Raw genomic sequence first — 22,351 nt, 5'->3', positions numbered from 1 at the left:
TGGGCAAAATAGTTCCTAATTATTGCTTTAATTACCACTTCATTGGTGGTGAAATCACCCTTTTCATTTTTGATACTGGTAATTTGGTTTTCTTCTTTCTTTTTATCATATTAGCCAATGGTTTATCTATTTTATTGTTTTTTCATAAAACCAGCTCTCACTTTTATTGATCAATCATATAGTTTTCTTGCTTTCTATTTTATTATTTTCTCCTTTAATTTTTCAGAATTTCTAATTTAGTACTTAGTTGGGGGTTTTTAATTTGTTCTTTTTCTAGCTTTTCAGTTGCGTGCCCAATTCATTGATCTCATCTTTCTCTTTTTTATTCATGTAAGCCTTAAGAGATATAAAATTACCCCTAAGCAGTGATTTGGCTGCATCCCATAGAGTTTCATATGTTGTCTCATTATCATTCCTTTGGATTAAGTTATTGATTATTTCTGTGATTGGTTGTTTGACCCACTCATTTTTTAGAATGAAATTATTTAGTTTCCAATTAATTTTCAGTCTACCTTTTCATGGCTCTTTATTACCTGTAATTTTTATTGCATCATGATCTGAGAAGGATGCATTTATTATTTATGCCTTTCTACATTTGACTATGATTTTTGTGCCCTAATACATGGTCAGTTTTTTTGTAATATGTGCCATGTACTGCTGAGAAAAAGGTATATTCCTTTCTATCTACATTCAATTTTCTCCACACATCTATCAAATCTAACTTTTCTAACATTCTATTCATCTCTTTAACTTCTTTCTTATTTATTTTGTGTCTAGATTTATCTAGTTCTGACAGGGGAAGATTCAGATCCCTTGCTGGTATAGTTTTGCTATCTATTTCCTCTTGTAACTCATTTAACTTCTCCTCTAAGAATTTGGATGCTATACCACTTGGTGCACATGTTTAATATTAATATTACTTCATTATCTATGGTACCTTTTAGCAAGATGTAGTTTCCTTCCTTATCTCTTTTAATTAGATCTACCTTTGCTTTTGCTTTGTCTGAGATAAGGATTGCTACCCCTGCTTTATTTACTTCAGCTGAAGCATAATGTATTCTGCTCCAACCTTTGACCTTTACTCTGTGTATATCTCTCTGCTTCAAATGTGTTTCTTGTAAACAGCATATTGTAGGATTCTGGTTTTTAATCCACTCTGCTATTTGCTTCCATTTTATGGCAGAGTGCATCCCATTCACATTCACAGTTGTATTAATAAAAGGAGGGGAATGGAATGGAATGTATCAATTTGACCATTGACAATGCTATGCTAAGGACTAGTAAAAATTCAATAGTTCAACAGCTAAAGAAGTGAATCCAGCTTTCCAGACCAGAGTCCAGACCATAGTCCAGTTCTCCTGATGACATCTTACCACTCGAAGAACACGAGAGCTCAGAGACTTTAAATGAACAGTTTTGTTTTGTTGTTTTTTCCTTATTATATACACCATCTGTCACATGTACTCTCCGCAGAGGACCTCCCTCTGCAAGGCCAATGTCAAAGCATCGGTTCATGAAGGACCGCCCCTCTGTTTGCTAGCATAGGTTATTATTTTCTGTTATTTTGGCTGTTTCATCAGCAAACCCATACAGGTTTTCCAAAGAAACCAAGGGGGGGAATGTGGTAAAAATTATTTGTGGTAATGATTAATATTCCTGTTTTTAGCTAACTCATTTGGGAGGGGCCACATCTGGCCCACCCTGAGGTTACATATGCTACTGAGCTCAGAAATTCAGCTTTTGAGGGACCTCCCCTTTTGGGGGAGGAGAGATTGAAGGCTCCCTGAAGGGAGGCAGGCTGCTTCCAGAATGTTAGGTGTCTTCTGGAACTCGGCCTTTTCCTTCTTGACCCTTGCGCTGGCAGCACATATTCATGCTCTGTCTTGGGAGACTACTGTTCAGGCAAGCAACTGCAGACTGTCCTGGGGGTTAGTGAGTTAATTATGGAAAACCCTAAATTCCTTTGGACTAACTTAATTGGGAATGGTCTGGGCAGTGAATAGGTAAAGCTTAGAGTTAAGAATATCTATCTATATTTCTATTTTCCTATTTCCTTATCTTTGATTATTACTGGTTTCACCTTTGTTGTTTAATTCCCAAGTAATAAAATCTGATCCTTTTGTGAACTAATGCTTAGAGGCTCCTTTCTTATTGGCCTGGGAGAAATATCTAAAAAGGGCAGTTCAGAAGGGAGGGTTAAACCTAAAAGGTCCCTCATATTTCCAGGACCCCAATATTAAGGTGAGTCCCACAAATAACTCACCATATATCAAATTTTGGCCCTCAAAGTTAATATTACTAACTCTCTGTTTCCCTCCATTCTATTTGCCACCTATTTGCTTTCCCCCCTTCTTTTACCCTATTTCTTCTCACCAACCTTTTGCTTCTTACCCCTGCCTCTCCCAATATGCCCTCCCCTTTTATCTTAGCCCCTCCCTTTTTTACCCTTTTCTCCCATGCTTCTGCTCTCCCTTCTATCAGTCCCCCTTTTTTCCTCTTACCCTTTTACTTCCCTCTTTGAATCAAATATAGTGAGAGTAGAGGTTGAAACAATACTCACCTCTCCCTTCTTTCCCTCTATTGTAATAGGGTTTTTTGCACCTATTCATGTGATTTAATTCACCCCATTCCAGCTCCCCTTTCCTCTTTGCTTCATAAACTCCTTTTTAGCCCCTAAATTTTCTTTATATCATCACATCAAAGACAATTTATATTTATACCCTCTGTGTATAATCCTTCTGTCTGTGTGTATATGTATATATATATATATATATATATATATATATATATATATATATATATATATATATATATATATATATATATATATATATATACATACATTTCTTAAGAGTTATAAGTATTATTTTCCCATGTAGGGTTGTAAACAGTTTAATCTTATTGAATAACTTTTCCCCCTCCTGTTTATCTTTTTAAACTTCTCTTGAGTCTTATATGTTAAGATCAAATTTTCTATTATGTTCTGGTCTTCTCATCAGGAAACCTTGGTGGTCACCTATTTTATTGAATGTCCATCTTTTTCTTGAAAGAGAATGATCAGTTTTGCTGGGTAATAGATTCTTGGCTGCAATCCAAGCTCCTTTGCCTTCCAGAATATCATATCCTAATCCTTGTGATCCTTTAATGTTGAAGCTTCCAGGTCCTGTGCAATCCTGACTGTGGCTCCATAATATTTAAATTGCTTCTTTCTGGCTACTTGGAGTATTTCTCCTCTCCTGGTAATTCTGGAATTTGGCTACAATATTTCTTGGAGTTTTCCTTTTGGTGTCTCTTTCAGGAGTTGATTGGTAGATTCTTTCAATGATGATTTTATCCTCTGATTCTATAACATTAGGGTGGTTCTCATTGATAATTTTCTGGAATATGGTATCTAGACTCTTTTTCTGATCATGGCTTTCAGGCAGTCCTATAGTTCTCAAATTGTCTCTCCTGGCTTTATTTTCCAGGTCAGTTGTCTTTCCAATGAGGTATTTAATATTTTTTTCATTCTTTTGATTCTGTTTCACTGATTCCTGGTTTCTCCTGGATTAATTAGCTTCCAACTGTCCAATTTGAATTTTTAAGGAATTGTTTTCTTCAGTCAGATTATGTACCTCCTTTTCCATTTGGCCAAATGAATTTTTTAAGGAATTGTTTTCTTCAGTCAATCTTTGTGCTTCCTTTTCCAAGTTGCTGATTCTTTTTTCATAATTTTCTTGTGTTGCTTTCATTTCTCTCCCCATTTTTTCTTCCATCTCTCTCAGTTGATTTTTTAAAAAATCCTTTTTGAGCTCTTCCATGAGGAATTTTTGGTCTGGAGACCAATTCATCTTTCCTCTCAAGGCTTCACATGTAGGATATTTGAGAATATTGTACTCATCTGACTTTGTGTTGAGCTCTTCCCTGTTGACACAGAAGCTCTCAATGGTCAGAGCTCTTTTTTGTTTCTTACACATATTGCAGCTAATTATTTTTTAAGTTGAGGTCTGCTCCTGGGGCACCAGTATCACTGTTTCAAGCTTCTTGTGCTGGGAGATAGGAGCTTTGTCACCGGCTTTCTACTCTGAGGCCTCTATGGCTTGTGGATTGCTCACTGCCCCAAGCTTGCTCCTTGTGCTTGCTCCAGGTGCTGGGATGTCCAGGCCTGGTCACAGCTGTCCTGTGCACTGTGTTCCCCTTTTGCCTGAGTGAGACTGACCTTTCTTAAAGTCTTCTGAATTATCTCAGGTTGGAAGATTGTGCCTCTCTGTATTTTTATAGGTTCTGTAGTTTCAGAATCTGTTCATAGGCTTGATTTAATGTTCTTTTGGAGGGAACTGAAGGAGAGCTCAGGCAACTTGCTGTTTTCTCTCCACCATCTTGGCTCTGCCCCCCAAATGTGGCATTTCTTAATTATTATCACTTCCTTTAGTTTTACTTTTATCAATACCATACCAAAGCATTTTTGGCAGGAGAGTTTGATAGCACTACTGAGGAATTAATCAAGGCTATCATACTTGTTCACAGGCATGATAATGAATAATAGCATGGTTGCAGTAGGAATGTAGAAGGGTAGAGATTAGAAATGCTTTAATAGTAGCATAAACCAGACTTAGTGATTCTGATTAGATATGAGAAGTGAGAGAGTAGGGAAATTCAAATAAAATACCAAGGTTTCATACATAAGAGATGAAATGAATGGTGAGATAATGAGCAGGACTAGTGGCACCAAAAATAAGAATAAGTTAAAACATAAAGACAAAAACCTGAGTTTGGAAAATGCTGAGCTTGGGTTTCCAGTTGGATATCTGTGTAAAGATGTGCTATAGTCAATTAGAGACCAATGCTCAAGATAGTGCTGTGCAAATTTCTGGCATAGAGGTGGGAACTGAAGCATTTGGAATAAAATTGCCAAGGGATACTGACTAGAGGGAAAGACATATAATAGCATTAGGGAAAACCTATTGTGAGATTCAAGAAAGATGACTCAGAACTAACAAAGGAGATAGAGATAGAGTAGTTAGAAAGGCATTTGACCAACCAGGAATATCAAATACTTTGAAGCCTAGAAATGGGAAAATATATATTGTAGATATCAGCTATAGCATCAAAGTTGTCCACTTAAAGCAATGGCTTAGTAATGTGGTTATTTTTACCAGTACATAAGAGGAAATTACTTTAAAACAAAACATATTTAATCAAACAGCACTGCAAATGAAGTGACAAAAAAATTCCCCTATGTGCATATGAGGAAAATATTGATTCACACATTAACCTTTCATCAGTGAGAAAGCATACAATGCAAAGAAATTTTTTTTTAAAAAATGACATATTGATGACATACATGTAGGGGAAAAGTTTGGCTAGGGTAACTCACATCTCTTATGCTTTGTGGATTCCTGTATTCTTGTGATATCATAATGTTCAATATTGTGCCATAAAACTTTTAACTTGTGCAGTGTTCCTGTTATCATATATACATTCAGCTTTATTTATTTGGCGAACTTTTTTTTATTGTGATACTGGTTGTTAAATTGCAGTGGCTAGCTGAAAATAACCCCTTGTGAGATTAAAATTGGATATTAGATCATAAATCTACCCTACTTAACCTTTCCCTTAATTTATCTCCCACACTAGTAAATGGAAGAAGCTTCTGGTTTTCTAGATAGAGCTTTTATTGTATGGTAGTCCCAAGGTGCTCTCCATTATCTAACTGACTGTTAAAACTTTTTACCACATTCCCCCCTTTTGTTCCTCAAGAAACAAAATATTTCCTTGGCGGAACAGTGAAAAGAATATAATAACTATTGCTAACTAATAATATGTGAACAACAATATAGAAAAGGAAGAGAGGAAAGTTTTGTCCAGAGGGGTGATTTTTTTGTCCTCATGAACCGATGCTTTGACATTAGTCTTGCAAAGGGAGAGTCTCTGCAGAGAGTACATGTTACAGATAGTGTATATTATAACAGAAAGGAGATAGTAAAAACTAACAAAACATATAAAGTCTCTGAATTCTCTTGTCTTCTTGAAGTCATCAGGAGGAAACTGGATTCTGGACTCTGGAAAACTGGATTCTGGACTCTGGTCTGGAAAAACTAGATTCTGGACTCTGGTCTGGAAAGCTGGATTCTCTTCTTTAACTGTTTGAATTGCTGTATTTTTACTAAACCTTAGCATAGCATTGTTAATGATCAAATTAATAAATTCCATTACATTCCCTCTTTTATATCCTTAGACTTCTAATAGAGGGTTGAGGTAGTTATGCAATCTGTAACACTTTTGACCACCATGTGTCTGGATCAAAGCCAAATTTAGTATGTGTTCATGACACCTGAAAATGTTATGGAAAGGTTATCATACCATATCTCATGGTTCTGAGACAGCTAGTGATTTTGCTAGGCTACAGGTGAGTTCAACTGAGTGAGATAAAAAGATAAATAAGTTCAGTTAAATTAGGAGGGAGAGAGGACGAATACTGGACTGTGCCTAGTAATTGTGCTCTACATAGTCACCATCATAAGCAAACCATGGACTTACGTATACCTGTCTCTCCTTCTGTTGCACATATATTCTTTCCAGGGCCTGCATCAGAGTTCACAGCACGTTAGTCTCTGAAATGATAAGTTTCCATACTTCCAAAATCTCATATTAATTTCACCAAAGACAGTATGATGGTAAAAATGCATGCTATGCTGCATAACTGAGAACATATTAGTGATATATACAATAATTCCAAACCATACCCAGAGTATAATGACATACAAATAATAAATGAATGTAAATAGCTGATTATATTAGACATTATTACATAATCTTCTTTTAGCAAGTAGACCACATCATCTTATACATGAATTCTCTAGTATAACAGTAGCAGATACTTAAAGTGGTGATTAATTCATCAAAAAGAAATAAGACTTCAATTAGCAAGATTCAATATTCAATGTTTTCCGTGAGGTATCAAGCAATAGGGTTCAATAACCCTTTCTCAAAAAGAAAGAGTAAAAAAAAAAAAGAATTCTGGTAGCTTCTGAGGCTGGATGGTCTCACTCACAGCATATACTTAAAATGTCTTTGAAAAGTCACTTAGTTTACAAAATCAGGTTTTTAAAGAAAAGCAAAAGAAACAAAAGTCAAAACAAAGCAAAACCAAAAATAAAAAGCAAAAGAATCGCTAAGCACCCTTTTGTGCTCTTAAAGAACTTGAAGGTGTGGTGAATTCCAGGTCTTTTCAGTGCCTTTCAAAAGTCAAAACAAAACAAAAACAAAAACAAAAAGGATTAAAAAAAAATAGGTATAGGGTAGGGAAAGGGTGGGAGAAATTGAGGTGGGCCAGAAAACTAGGCCATGTGCTTCAGTGCTTTTGCCTGAAGAAGGAAATGCTTGTTAAATTTTAAGGTATTTAAGCTGCTAGAGTTTGGGGTATGCCACATTGTTTTAACTGGTTCCCCAATTCTCTGCATGCCAAAGTGGCAGGGGTTTCTGAATTGTCATTGATCTTTCTAATGCTGTCATAATGTTCTTTATGGTAGAAAATGTGGAGTTCTCTAGCATCAGTTTTGTCTGTGCCACTGATTTTCAATAAAGGCTGATTTAACTGATGAACTACCACATTCAGCTGATGCTGCTTAGCAAATGCTACAATTGTATCATTTCCTCCCCACTTTCCAAATTTCTTTAATTCATCAACATATTCCTCAAAAGGGGAGTCATTTACTCTAAAAGACTCAAACTCTTGTCTATGGTTAATCATGTAAGAAGCAGCTTCTTGTCTATGTGTGAGATGATTTCTACAGTGACCTTCTATCTGGTCTGCTAAAGCCCTAAAAAGGCAATTTCCGTCTCCTGATACTTTACAAAGACTGAGTCCCAAAGCATTTAACTGATCAGTGGGATTATCAAATGGGAACTGCCTATTTCCTGTGGACTCTCTTTGCTCTTTAACAGTTGCTATCATTAGAGTTTTTAGCTTTTTAGTGTCTACCTCAGGTCTATCTGAAATCTCTTCACCTATGAATGGTGCAGGCTTTACATGATAGCAATGAATCCATGAGTCTTTTTCACCAATTTTAATGGCAGTAGGAGTTGTCAATAATACCTGAAAAGGTCCTTCCCAGGCAGGTTGGGTTCCACTGGTTCTCTGAAAATTCTTTACATATATTTTATCTCCTGGGTTGAGGCTGTGCAATGAAAAGTCTAATGGGCCTGCCTGGACCACAGCTCCTGCCTCATGGAGTTCATGTAGCCTGGTTTGTAATTCCTGTATATAGGAGGCAACAGAAGTATCACCTCCCACCAGTGATGTATAAACTGGGGAAAAAGTTTTAGCTTGGATAGGAGGGTGACCAAAAAGCATTTCATAAGGAGATATATGAAGTTCTCCTTTTGGTCTACTGCGTAGATAGAATAATGCCAATGGTAGAACATCAGGCCATTTCAAATGGGTTTCAGTACATAATTTGCCAATCATGCTCTTAAGCTCTTTATTCATACGTTCAACTTGGCCTGAACTTTGTGGATGGTAGGGCGTGTGGAATTTTGGAGTCACTCCCAAGAAAGAGTAGATTTGGGATAAAATCGAATCAGTGAAATGTGTGCCTTTGTCAGAATCGATGCGGGCTGGTGGGCCAAAACGAGGTACTATCTCTTTAAGAAGAATTTTGGCAACAAAGGCAGCTGTGGCTCGGGGGCTGGGAAAGGCCTCCACCCACCGAGTGAGCTGATCAACTATAACAAGGCAAAATTTATAATGTCCTGCTTTTGGCATAGTAATATAATCAATTTGTAAGTGCTCAAAAGGTATATATGCTAGAGGACACCCTCCATAAACTTTGGCCTTAAAAGCATTCTGATTATAAGATTGACATGTGGAGCAGCCCGAGCGGATTCGAGATGCTGTATTAGTCACACCTTGTGCTATCCAGGTTCTCTTAATAGAGTCTACAATGCCTTGTGTACCAAAATGGCCTTTTCTGTGAACAGAGAGGCATACCTGGTGGTAGAATTTCCGGGGAAGAAGTGGCTTACATTCCGGAGACACCCAGATGCCATTGATCTGTTTCGCCTTAAATTTCTTTTTCCACTTTTCTACTTCAGAATCGTCATAGGTTAGGTTGGAAGGAATATCCTCAGAAGGTGAAAGGTTAAATACATGTTCAGGAGCTTCTAATGCAGCAAGCTTGGCTGCAGAATCGGCTCATGCATTTCCCTTTGAACCAGGATCACTATTCCCTGTGTGGGCAGGGCAATGTACAACGGCTAGGGAAGAAGGCAATTTCAGGGCATCTAAGAGCTCCTTGATAAGGTCCCCATTGGCAATAGCCTTGCCCGAGGATGTTAGGAAGCCTCGTTGACGCCAAATCATACCAATAAAGTGGCATATGCCAAAGCCATATTTCGAGTCAGTAAAAATAGTGGCACTCTTACCTTTGGCTATATTACAGGCCTGTGTAAGAGCCACAAGTTCAGCAGCCTGTGCACTAAAATGGGAAGGCAGAGAAGCTGACCAGAGGGTGTCATAATCAGAAACTACAGCAGCTCCTTATTTTGGTATTTAGTTCTATAGTTTCCTGCAGGGGGAGCAGTTTCTGCTGATCTGATTCTAAACTTGGATCATTTCTAGTAGAAAGAGCCATCTTGACGACTCTCTCCATATGTGACAATTTCCCCCATATTATAACAATGATAATAGCAAAAATAAAATCCTTAGTCATATGAACTATGGATGTGGTATTAAAAGGTATTTCAATTGCAGGCATAAAATTTCTACTTATATTAAACGTATTTTCCCAAAGATTCACACTTAGACTATTATACAAAAAACTTTTTGCTGCCTAAATGAGGAAAAAAACAATAATGTTATGAAGGACCATTGAGTAAACTATTCCTCTAAGTCGGGATGTTATGCTGTCCCAATATATTCCGATGAGAAAAATCAAAGGGATAGTAGAATATTCAAGCATCTTGCCCTTTAAACTGGGCTGGCTTTTCTGTTTAAAGCAAGGCTTTTAGAGACTTAAAGCAAGGGAGATTAGGCAAATGAGGCAAAGTCAGTGGGGGTATTTAAGAGAAAGTCCACTAAATTAGGTGACTCTTGGCCAAACTAGGGAGGGTGGGAGGGTCCTTAAGATCCCTTCAGGGGTCACCAAACTGTGAGATTAAAATTGGATATTAGATCATAAATCTACCCTACTTAACCTTTCCCTTAATTTATCTTCCAGACTAGTAAATGGAAGAAGCTTCTGGTTTTCTAGATAGAGCTTTTATTGTATGGTAGTCACAAGGTGCTCTCCATTATCTAACCGACTGTTAAAACTTTTTACCACACCCTCTATCATTTTGCTGATCAAATGACTCTCTGATCAAAGTGACTTTGACAGATGATTGGACTAATTTGGAAAAGGTCATGAAAAGCATTGTTTTTGCAATGCAAATAATGAGTTTTATAAAAGCCAAATTTGATCCCTTTTGAAATGTTATGCTCTGATGATACAAGTGTGTAATCATAGGCATAAAAAAGTCTTGAATATGTTTTGGTAGATTAAATCTCAATATTTTAGACATTTATAGTTCTCTTCCATTGGTTGTCTCTATTATTCCCTTTTGTATTTGCTTTTTGCTATGTAGAAACAGTGTTGATTGATTTTGTGGATTATTTTGCATCTTGTTACTTTGTTGAAGCTTTTTTCCACTGGTTTATTTGCTGTTTCTTTACAATTTTCTACACAGTCATTTCTTCTAAAAATAAGTATAATTTTGCCTGTCTTCCTGATATTCATGCCTTTAATATTCTTTTCTCTTTTTTAAAATGGTCAACCCTTGCACCTCTAAAACGATGTTATATCACAGTGGAGAAATGATGCATCACCTCACTTCAAACATAGTCACTCTCTAGCACATCCATAAGAATGTTTATTAGTCATCTTTCCATTTCCTCTTCTAGTCTTCTAGTATCTACTTCCCATTATTTTCTTCCTACTCTCAATAATCCAATATAACTATAGGCAATAATTATTTTTTATTATAGTTAGCATTTAAACAGTGCTTTAAATTTTGCAAATATCAAAAAAATGAAATAAAATAAAATAAAAATTTTGCAAATATCTCATTTTATCCTCACAGCAACTGGGGTAGGTAAGTGATCATTTTACAGATGAAGATATTGAGGCTGAAAAAGATTAAGTGACTTGCCTAGGGTCACACAACTAATAAGTGTCCAAGGATAGACTTGAATTCACATCTTTTTGACTCCTGGTCTAGCTCTCTATCCACTATTTCTACTAACTCTCTACCTCCCTTTTGTGTTTCCATTTAAACTGGGCTAGGATATTGTGGTAAAAATTATTTGTGGTGAAGATACATATCGGAAGTTTTAGCTGAATCATTTGAGAGATTGCGCATACTACTGAAGCAGCTTTTTTTTTTTAAGTATTTTATTTTTTTTCCTGTTTCATGTAAAGATAGTTCTCAACTTTTGTTTATACAAACTTTCCAATTTCAGATTTTTCTCCCTCCCTACCCCCTCTCCTAGACAGCAGGTAATCTGATAAAGGTTTTATATATATATATATATATATATATATATATATATATATATATATATACACACACACATAATAACATTAAACATATTTCTGCAATAGTCATGTTATAAGAGAAAAATCAGAGCAAAATAGAAAAACAACAGCACCAAAAACAAAAGAAATAGTATGGTTCATTCAGCATCTATACTCCACAGTTTTGTTTTTTTTTCCTGGATTTGGAGATCCTCTTCTATCATGAGTTCCCTGGAACTCTTATGTACCATTGCTTTGGTGAGAAGAATATAGTCCATCACGGTAGATCAACACTCAATGTTGATGATACTGTGTACAATGTTCTTCTGGTTCTGCTCATCTCACTCATCATCAGCCCATGCAAGACCCTCCAGGTTTCTCTGAACTCCTCCTGCTCATCGTTTCTTCCAGCACAATAGTATTCCATTGTATTCAATATACCACAGCTTGTCCAGCCATTCCCCAATTGATGGGTATCCCCTCAACTTCCAATTCCTTGCCACCACGTAAAGAGCAGCTATAAATATTTTTGTACATGTGGGTCCCTCTCCCCTTTCCATGATCTCTTTGGGAAAAAGACCCAAAAGTGGTATTGCTGGGTCAAAGGGTATGCACATACTGAAGCAGCTTTTGAAGGACCACCTGTTTTGGGGAGGAGAACATGAGGAACTTCCGGTACGCAGATTTAAAAGTGAGGGCAGGAACGGAAGTTGGCATTCTCTGGCTGCTAAACTTAGCTGTGGCGGAGCACGTGCAGGTGAGAGAAGTTGAGAAACACGTGGTTGGTGTTTGGCTTTGGGTGTGCTGGTTCTCAGCCTGGTGGGCAGTTTGGGATTTGGTGAGTTTTATAAAGGAAAATAGACTAAGTTTAGATCTAAGGTCATTCATCTGTATTTCTACTTCCCTATTTCCCTAATTGGTATCACCTTTTGTTGTCGAATTAATTCCCAAGCAATAAAAACTAATCCCTCACAGATTAAAGCTCAGAGGCTTCTTTTTGTTAGTGGTCTGGGAGATATATATATAAAAGGGAAAAGTTGAAAGGGGAACTTTAATGCTCTGTATATCCAATTTTGAATCTCTCTCTCTCTCTCTCTCTCTCTCTCTCTCTATATATATATATATATAGACACACACACACATACACACACACACACACACATACACACATTTGCCCTTTTTCTCTTTTTGTATTGCCTCCCCTCCCTTCCACATACTATCTTCTTGCTGCTATTCTGCCATTCATCTCTCTCTCTCATGAACACACACACACATACACACACACACACACACACACACATATACACACACACATGCATGCATGCACATACACGAAACAGTTTGGATCATAAGGAAACATGACAATTTAGAGACTATAAATTTGGCTTTTCCTCAATGCTTTCTCCTGGTTCTTATAGTTTGCCTTAAATTTTAGTTCCTTAAATCTTTTTTTCTCTTGTCAATACTTTTTTTTTAATTAAAAAAAAATCCAATTTTAAAACAAATATTCTTTTCTTGATAATTTTATGTACTTTTCTCATTAAATTGTGTGTGGGGGGTTGCAGGAATAAATTATTAATGTCTACCTTGTTGAAGGTCCATTTATTCATTATTTGATATGGATTTTTAAGAAATGTTTTTTTCTGGGGCAGCTAGGTGGCTTAGTGGATAAAGCACTGACCCTGGATTCAGGAGGACATGAGTTCAAATCTGGTCTTAGACACTTGACATTTACTAGCTGTGCGACCTCAGGCAAGTCACTGAACCCTCATTGCCTGGCCAAAAACAAAAAGAAAAAAGAAATCTTATTTCTGATTGCAACTTTAATTCTTTTGCTTTTTATAATCATTTATTTAATTCACTTCTGTGGTTTCTCATGAGTGCGGATTGGATTAATCCTGGGTTATTTGAATCAACATTCCTTCATAGCTGAAGGTCTTTGTCCTAGCTGCTTGCAGACTGAGAAAATCAAATTGATTGTATTTTGTAACATTATCAACATTTTATATAGCTGCCTAAGTAAAGTATCTTTGTCTCTAAGTTAAGTTCAGAAGTTCAGTTTTCCTCTCTAAGTTTAAAAGTTCAATTTTCCTATAAATCACTTTAACTTAAAAAAAAATTTAAAAAACCATTACCTTTATACCACTCTCTGCCCTTGTACATTTAGAAGAAATCAATTATTCTTATACCATTAATTATTCTTGTAGGTAGACTAAATTGATCAGAGTTTGCTAGTTGGAAGGAAGGCTTATTGCTAGCCTGTATTCCTCATTTCCAGCCAATCATATTGTTCCCTGCATCGTTGATGTTTTATTCCTTGTAATCAATCATATTGTTTTCTCAATCTATGATGCTGCATTTTAGTTTTTGAAAGTTCCTCCTTTTTATGCAAAAATGATCTGTCTGCCCTCATTTGGGGTCTTATGGCTTACTGAGGAGCTAAAGACCCCTTTTTATTGATAACTGCTAGCCTTATCAATAAATAGATCATTCTCAGAGATCTGTGCTTCAGTTTACCTTATTTCATTTGTGACAAAATAACTAAATTTTAGTATTCAAAGAATACAATAATATATTGTAAAAGACACTCTGGGGGGTAGCTAGGTGGCACAGTGGATAAAGCACCAGCCCTGGATTCAGGAGTACCTGAGTTCAAATCCAGCTTCAGACACTTGACAGTTACTAGCTGTGTGACCCTGGGCAAGTCATTTAACCCCAATTGTGCCTTACTAAAAAAAAAAAGAATGCAAGACACTGGGTTTTTATATAGTTTTCAAAGAAAATATGCATTTATACAGTTTTTTGGAACATTCTGCATGTATAATTTACCAAGTTAGCAACAAAATTTTTTAGTTATTTATCATGAAATATAACTTCTATGTCTTAGAATTTTTAGGGTATATTTCTCCCTCTGGCAATAATGTGTGAATTTCAACAATCAGTACTTTGTTATTGGTATTCAAATATTCTGTGCTATTTTCTTGGATTATTTAGTAGAATATGTTTTTCAGGTATTTTTATTGATCATGCTTTCCTTATCTCTGTGTATTCTGTCTTCAAGGTTACTAACTTTCATTTCTTCAGATAACTTCCTTTAAAGTGAACGTCTTTTACTTTTTCTCTGCCACATTTTCTTTCACTTCTGAGTTTTTAAAGTAACAAATCTGTCATTCTTCCACAACTTTTACTTCTTTGAAGAGCTTCACAACTATTTGAAGAGTTTCACAACTATTTTTTTATCTTTTTTGTTTCCTTTAATTCTGCATCTAAAGACTCTGATTTCTGACCTATTTTTTCATGATGATACACTTTTACAATGTTGTATTTCTATTTTGAACTATTCTAAAGTTTCTTGTTATTGTTCCATCATCCTAGGGGAAACTGCAGAATTCTTTTCACTGGCAATTATAGACTCATTTTTATTTCATATATGATATTTATTTAACTTGCTATGGTCTTTTAATTTATACTCATTTTAAACTTCTGTCTTTATGAGTATCTCTGTGGTATTTAGGAAACTCGGTTTGTACCCAATCTTTATGTTGTCATTTTTTTTTTTTGCCTTCTAGCCATTTCCTTATATACCTTGTAACTTGTCTTTCTGTTCCTCACTTTTCATTGATACACATCCTAGAGTTTGGATATCTTTACTATCCTTGAGTTGTGGGAATATAGCTAGGTTTGCCTAGCTTCTTCCCCACTGTAAACTCCATGGGGAGGACTTACTATAGCTGTATTTCTAGGAACTCAATTCCCTAGGGGAGCACTTTTCAGAGTATAGTTTGTGGACACCTAGTAGTCCCTGGGACCATTTTCTTTTGTTTTTGTTTTTGTTTTTGTTTTTGTTTTTGCAGGCAATGGGGATTAAGTAACTTGCCCAGAGTCACACAGCTAGTGAGTGTCAAGTGTCTGAGGCCGGATTTGAATTCAGGTACTCCTGAATCCAGGGCCAGTGCTTTAACCACTGCGCCATCTAGCTGACCCCTGAGACCATTTTCAAAGCATCCATCATATCAAAACTATTTGTCATGATAATATTAATATGTTATTTACAGTTTTTACTCTCCTTTTTTCATGATGTTACAGTGGAATTTTATACAGCCTACATGACCTGTGAATTAAATATGTGGCAGCAAACATGAGGCCTGCAGAATTATACTTTTGCCTTACAAATGGACAAATCTACAAATGCAACTGGACTTGCTGTTGCTGTTTTGCTTATATTTGTCTAGTAGGATTACCAACTAATCATCAAAGAACTTTTTATTTGTTTTTGGTTTTTTGGTGAGGCAATTAGGGTAAAGTGACTTGCCCAAGATCACACAGCTAGTAAGTGTCTAGTGTCTTAGTCCGAATTTGAACTCAGGTCCTCCTAAATCCAGGACTGGTGTTCTATCCACTGCACCATCTAGCTGCCCCAAGAACTTATATTTGAATCCCTGACTGCAAACCCAAATCCTGGTTGAATATCCCAAATGTTGACTAGCTCCTCTCAATCTCATGATTTATCATATAACAACTTTGTTTATATTTGTACTGATTGGGCAAAACCAATGCTGTCTAAAACCATTGTTTCCTTAGCACAAATCCAGGATGTGGCACCAAACCATACCAGCAGACATTGTATTTGTCATTACCACTAGTCACCATAAAAAGTCTCAGTTTTACTTTAGAATGTTTTTCAAGAAAAATTTTTAAAATTATATATTTAGGTAAATAAATCTCAATTTAATGATTATCTTTTAAATTTTCTGTTTGATTTGATTTATGAGAAATACACAAAAAACATTCCTACTTCGTACCAAACTGTGATGGTTGGTTAGAGAAAAAGTACTTGTGTGATAGAGTTTTGAGATGAACTAGAAGAGTTAAAAAAATGGAACACAATTTTTGCTTGAAAGATCAAGTGACAGACAAATTATGGCAATGTAGACTTGAGTATTTGACAGATATTTTCTCAAACATGAATGAAATGAGCCTGTCACTTCAAGGAAAAACAACTGACTCTGTCTGCATATACATATACATATGTGTATAAATATGTCTGTATGTGTATCCAAACATATAGTCAGTTGGATTTTTAACTAAATCCTTTTCCCCCTCTTACATATCCTGAGGCTAAATTCAGTTGATGGTATATTTGTATTAAGCAGCTATCAATTTATATTTAAATAGCACAATAAAAATTACTCTGCAACGAATTCTATTATACTCTAATAAATGATGAAATTAGAAATGAGCATTCACTGAAATTACCAGTACTTCAGAGTTTTGTTAGTGTTACTAAGGTGAAACGGCCATTCTCAGGGTCAAAAGAAGCTGTCTTGAAGTATTTTCACTCCCTAGAGTTAGTGATTATATAGGATGGGAACAGAGACCATTTTAGATATTCTTATTCTACAGTTAAACTTTGTTCTTTTTAGTCTTATTGATATCCACAAAGATCATAGTAAATGTTTAACAACTGGTTCTCTAAAAACCAAATGTATTCCAGGCACACTTTTTTTGTATAAAATAACATTTTTTCAACACTTTCTCAAGTCTAGACAATCAACAAAAGAATAAATCAAGCTCAGATTTGTAGCATTTGCCAATTCCAAAGGTATAAATGCTCACACTGAAAATTGAATAAACAACTCTCTCAAGCCCTTTCAATGTGGCTCCTCGTGCACCCCTGCTTATAACTCATAGCAATATCAGAACTGGTATTTTAGAAACATAAAATGATGCAGTTAGAAGGAACCTTAGAGCAGAGTTTCTTAACCCATGGACCTGTTTGTGTTAATATTTTGCTAACTGTATTTAAATAAAATACTTTTCCTTTGTAATATTATGTATTTTATGCACTTAAAAAAGTTATTTTGAGAAGAGATATACAAGCTTCATCAGGCTGCCAAAGGCATCTGGGACACACAACAAAAGATAAAGAACCCTTTTCTTGGAGATTATTTAGTCAAATTTTCTAATTTCTTAGATAAGTAAATTTAAGTCTAGAAAACCAAAATAACTTGCCAATAGGTGGGAAATATAGGATTGAAATATTTGCCTTCTCACTCCCAGGTAATATCTTAACACTATTTTATACTTCATTGATTTTTTTTCTTTTTTGAAATTAATCATACAGACATATATAACACCCACATTTCCCAATATAATCTCTGCCCTCACCCTCCCAGAGAGTTACTTCTTAGGACAAAGAATGAAAAAGAGAGAAAAAAAGTTCAGCAAAACTAGGTCAAAATTCTGTTGTATACAGATTACCTCGAGATCATCTCTATAGACTGAAGACCAACAATTTCTCCACGATTAGTGTTAATGGTCCTGAGGTTTAAATCCCAGGGGACCAGAGGCAAGGCCTAACATCCTAATTTTGGAATTCACCTCTATTTCTATTACATTATAAGCACTTTTTCTCCTTTCAAGCTTGACTGATCAAAGTGGGAAAAACACTTTAATCCTTTAAAGTTCTGTGATTTCATCAGTGTGTGTATTCCTTCGTGCAATTATGTTCATAGTTTCTTTATCCCTTAGGACACAAGGAATTTCTGGGTCTTCCCACATCTCTGCTCCCCTTTCATCATCACCACCCCCAAATCATACCTGATGATCACTTGTCTGGTGATAGCTCCACACTTACCTGAGCTGGTGGTCAGAAGGCAGTTTGTTACAGGGCCCATACATGGAGCTTTCAGACCTTGATAGGACCTGTCAGAGGTTTGGCTTTGTTTACTACAACTCTTTTTTTTAAATAAACATTTTTATTTAAAGTAAAAAAAAAATAGGTGGGAAGTAGCAGTACAGAACTAGAAACAATGGGTCCAAATTTTGGAGAGCAGAACATTTGTTGTCAAGAAAATAACATACATTATAGTAACATGACAAAATGGGATGCTTTGGAAAGCAGTAGGTTCCCAATCACTAAAGGTCTTCCAAAAGAGCTAAATTATAACTTGTTTGGGTTTTTAAATTAAGTACTGCATTTAAAAAGCAGAGAATTTCCATACACAAATCAAAACATGCAAAAAATAGGACTGTATATGAAATTGTGAATTCTATCTCATACCAGTTGCACTAAGTATATAATTCTATAATTTCATTTTTTAAAGTTTTGCTCATCATGTATTTGATCTTCCCTTGAGTGAATCTGAAATATTACAATGACTCCTTAAGACTATTATTACTAACAAAACCTCCCATTAACCTTCCTTTCTTCCTTTCAAATTCTCCCTCCATAATGGGGAAGTGGAGGTTAATCCACACTATGGCCACGTCTAAAAATACTACTTTTTCCATCTGGTGTCCACACCTTCTGTATGAAAAAGGGTAACATTTTTAAAGTATTTTCAGGTCTCCTGCAGGCTTGACTCTTTTTATTCATTAGTTTCAGAATTGTTTTCTCTTTATCTTGTCCTTACACTGGTTTAATTTCTTCTGACTCTGCTTATTTCACTTTGCATCAATCAGTTCATACTACCCAGGATTCATTGAAGTCACTTCCTATAATGAAACAATATTTGTTGAACCATTTCCCCAATTATCTACGGCTCTCTAAAGGACCTAAGGTACCACTTAATTTTTAATCCCTTCATTAAGATAAGGACATGTTTTTATGATGACTCTTACCTTCCCAGAACTTTCACCTTCTTAATGAAGTGCACCCTGTTCCCACCATTAACCTTAGTTTTATATACTTCTACACCAAAAATTTTTACATCTATGATCAAGCTCCTTTGTGTATTTATATACACCTCTCATTACTATAACTCTTGAAAAATTCAGAGTCACCTCCACATCATGATGAAGCAAGGAAATAAGATTTTACTGGAGCATTGATTTTTACTTAGACAATTTTTAAAGCTGTATTTGCAATATATTCCAGGGCTTCTCCAATCACATAGTTGGAAAATAAACTACTTACATTTGGAATTTTTTGCATTAAAAATATCGGAATCTTGAAACGTTTGTGCCCATGTGGCATAATCCCATTACAGATGCGTGAGTTTTCTTTATGATATAAGAGCAGAGCTTTTATATAGCATTTTACGTTTTATAAAATGCTTCACCTATGTCACCTCATTTGGTTCTCACAAGAACCTGGTGAAGTAGTTGCTAATATCCCCATTTTATTGATGAGATAACTGAAGCTGAGAAAGGTTAAGTGACTTGTCCAGAGTAACACCACCAGGGTCTGAGGCAGGATTTGAGCTCTGTCTTCCTGTCACCAAATACAGTACTCTAAGCATTATACCACTTAAGTGTCCATATTTATAATATCTATGATAAGTGGTCATCTAGCTTTTGCTTCAGTGCTCCTAAGTTGGAGAACTCACAAAGCAGCCTGTACAGCTTTGGAGCAGCTCTAATTATTATGAAGTTCTTCATACAGTGAGCATTTGCAACCTTCAATAAGTTCCTCTTCACTGCAGACGTGGGAAATGTGAGCTGAATAAACATTTTTAGATTTCCTGGACTTGGCATGATGAAGGCTCAACTAGGAAATTACTGCTATTAATCAGGACTATGTGTGGCTTATTTCATCTTAGCATACATAAGTTATTATAAATTTCAAATGATCCATCACTCAGTTTAACCTTGCTCTATACACTAAAATGGGAGGGTACTTTATATTAAAGCATTAGATTTTGTTATGGCCAATTTTTTCATAATGTCTAAATCAGTTCTATTTTCTCAGGTGTTTTATTATCAAATTCTAAATACACCAGATGATTTTATGAGACATGTTATTACCTGTTCAAAAGCCAAAATATGGATAGAATGTTATTCACACTCTACAGTCATTGAATTAATTAGTGATAGGCTGAAATGCAAATAAAGGATAAAATGGATATCTTTTATTTCCAAAGATAGTGCTTCTCATTGAATTTCAATCTGTGCATAGATTTGTTGCTGAAAAGTTCAAAGTAATTCTTTCAGTCTTGATTGGCAGTCCAACCAGAGAGGTTGCCACTTTTTTTCTTTTTACTTTTTTCAATTATCTTTTAAAAATTGCATCGATTTCTCTTATTTTAACATTGCTGCCATTTCTAACATAAGTCCCATTGAACCTTCCTTTGTAACAAAGTAAAACAGAGGAGATAAATCAATCCATACAGTACTGCATCTGGATATATATATATATATATATATATATATATATATATATATATATATATATATATATATATATATATACACGTATATACACACACACACACATATATATATATATATATATAATATGCCATATCCGTAGCACCTTATTTTTCTACAGAAATGAAGGATATTTCATCATGTTACCTCTAGGACCAAGATTGATCATCATGAATAATCATTTCTGTTCTTTCTTTTAAACTTTGAAGTGAGACTACAGACAGTGTGAATAGCTTGGCTTTAGTTCATATTTTTACCAAATCTCAGGGAGATGGTACAGTAGGTAGAGGGCAGGACAGGAAATCAGGAAGACCTGTGTTCAAATACCACCCCAAGCACTTACTATTTGTGTAACTGGATGAATTGCTTAACCTCTTTCAACCTCAGTTTGCTAAACTGAAAAAAAAAGACATAATTCCTATATCAAAGGTTGTAACAAAATGAGATAACATGTAAAGTGTTTCATAAACTTTAAAGTGTTTGTAAGTATGAGCTATTGCTTGTTATTACTATTACTATTACCATCTTCTCTTATTTCTAAGCATACTAAACCTCAGGCACTGAAAATTGAGTAGATGGCTTGAGACCCTCTAACTCACAGAGTTGTTAAGCATATCTAGTAGCAAATGGGCCTGTGTATATATTTATCTGATTTCTTAAATCATATGTGACTATCATACTCTTCTGTGTAAAAATCTGTAAAAAGTCTCTCTTTATTGCCTCTGGAATGAAATACAGACTTTCCTATTTGGTATTTTAAAGATGTTTATAATCTACCTTTCCAGTATGATTACACAGAACTGCCTCTTATATTTGCTATTTTGTGGATCAGCCATACTGGCCTCGTTGCTGTTCTGTATACATAACATTCCATCAACCATCTCTGTCTGTTCCTTTGTACAAGTTGTCTCAACTGCCTGGCATCTTTAGTTGCTTACCTCTTCTTTTTGGAACTTCTAGCTTCCTTCACAAACCAGCTCAAGGGCAACCTCTTACAAGATACTTTTCCTGGCTATTTCTGGGGTGGAGCCAAGATGGCAGAGGAAAGGCAGTGAGCTCTCAAACTCATGACATGATCACTCCAAAAAACATACAAATAATGACATAGGAAAATTTCTGGAGCAGCAAAACCCACAAAAGAATGTGATGAAATCATCTTCCAACCAAAGACTGTTTGGAAGGTCGGAAGGAGGGAGCTGTTGTGCTGAGACAGGAGTGAAGCACAACTCCACAGTCACCTTAACACACATCCAATCCCAGGAAGGCCTCTCCAGAGAAAGCGACCTACCCCGACCCCCACCCCGAGCCTCTGAATCAGCTGCAGGACCAGTGTTGCTTGGAACTAAGCTCACAGCCTGGTGAGAGAGCTAAGCCTATGGCAGGGGGGAGAATACAGGGGTCTAAGCTGGTGCTGAGGCAGAACTTGGGTTTTTCACCCCTGCAGGGAACCAGGAGGTAGGCTTGAGTTGGAGTGGACCAGGTGGGGGAGGGGAACAGGCTCATGGGAGCTAACAACCACAACACACAAAGCTGGTTGATTAGCAAGCTGGTCTGGGGTCAACTATGGACCAAGGAATAGGCCAGGCCAGTGAAGAATCTGCTCTTCCTTAAATCATACCACCTGGGACCTTCTGAAGCTTGAGATAGTGCAGCCTGGAAACAGTGTC

This window comes from Dromiciops gliroides, chromosome 3 (genome assembly GCF_019393635.1).
Source record: "Dromiciops gliroides isolate mDroGli1 chromosome 3, mDroGli1.pri, whole genome shotgun sequence".
Classification (NCBI taxonomy): Eukaryota; Metazoa; Chordata; class Mammalia; order Microbiotheria; family Microbiotheriidae; genus Dromiciops; species Dromiciops gliroides.
The sequence above is the reverse complement of the archived record's forward strand: the minus strand, read 5'-3'. Positions refer to the sequence as shown.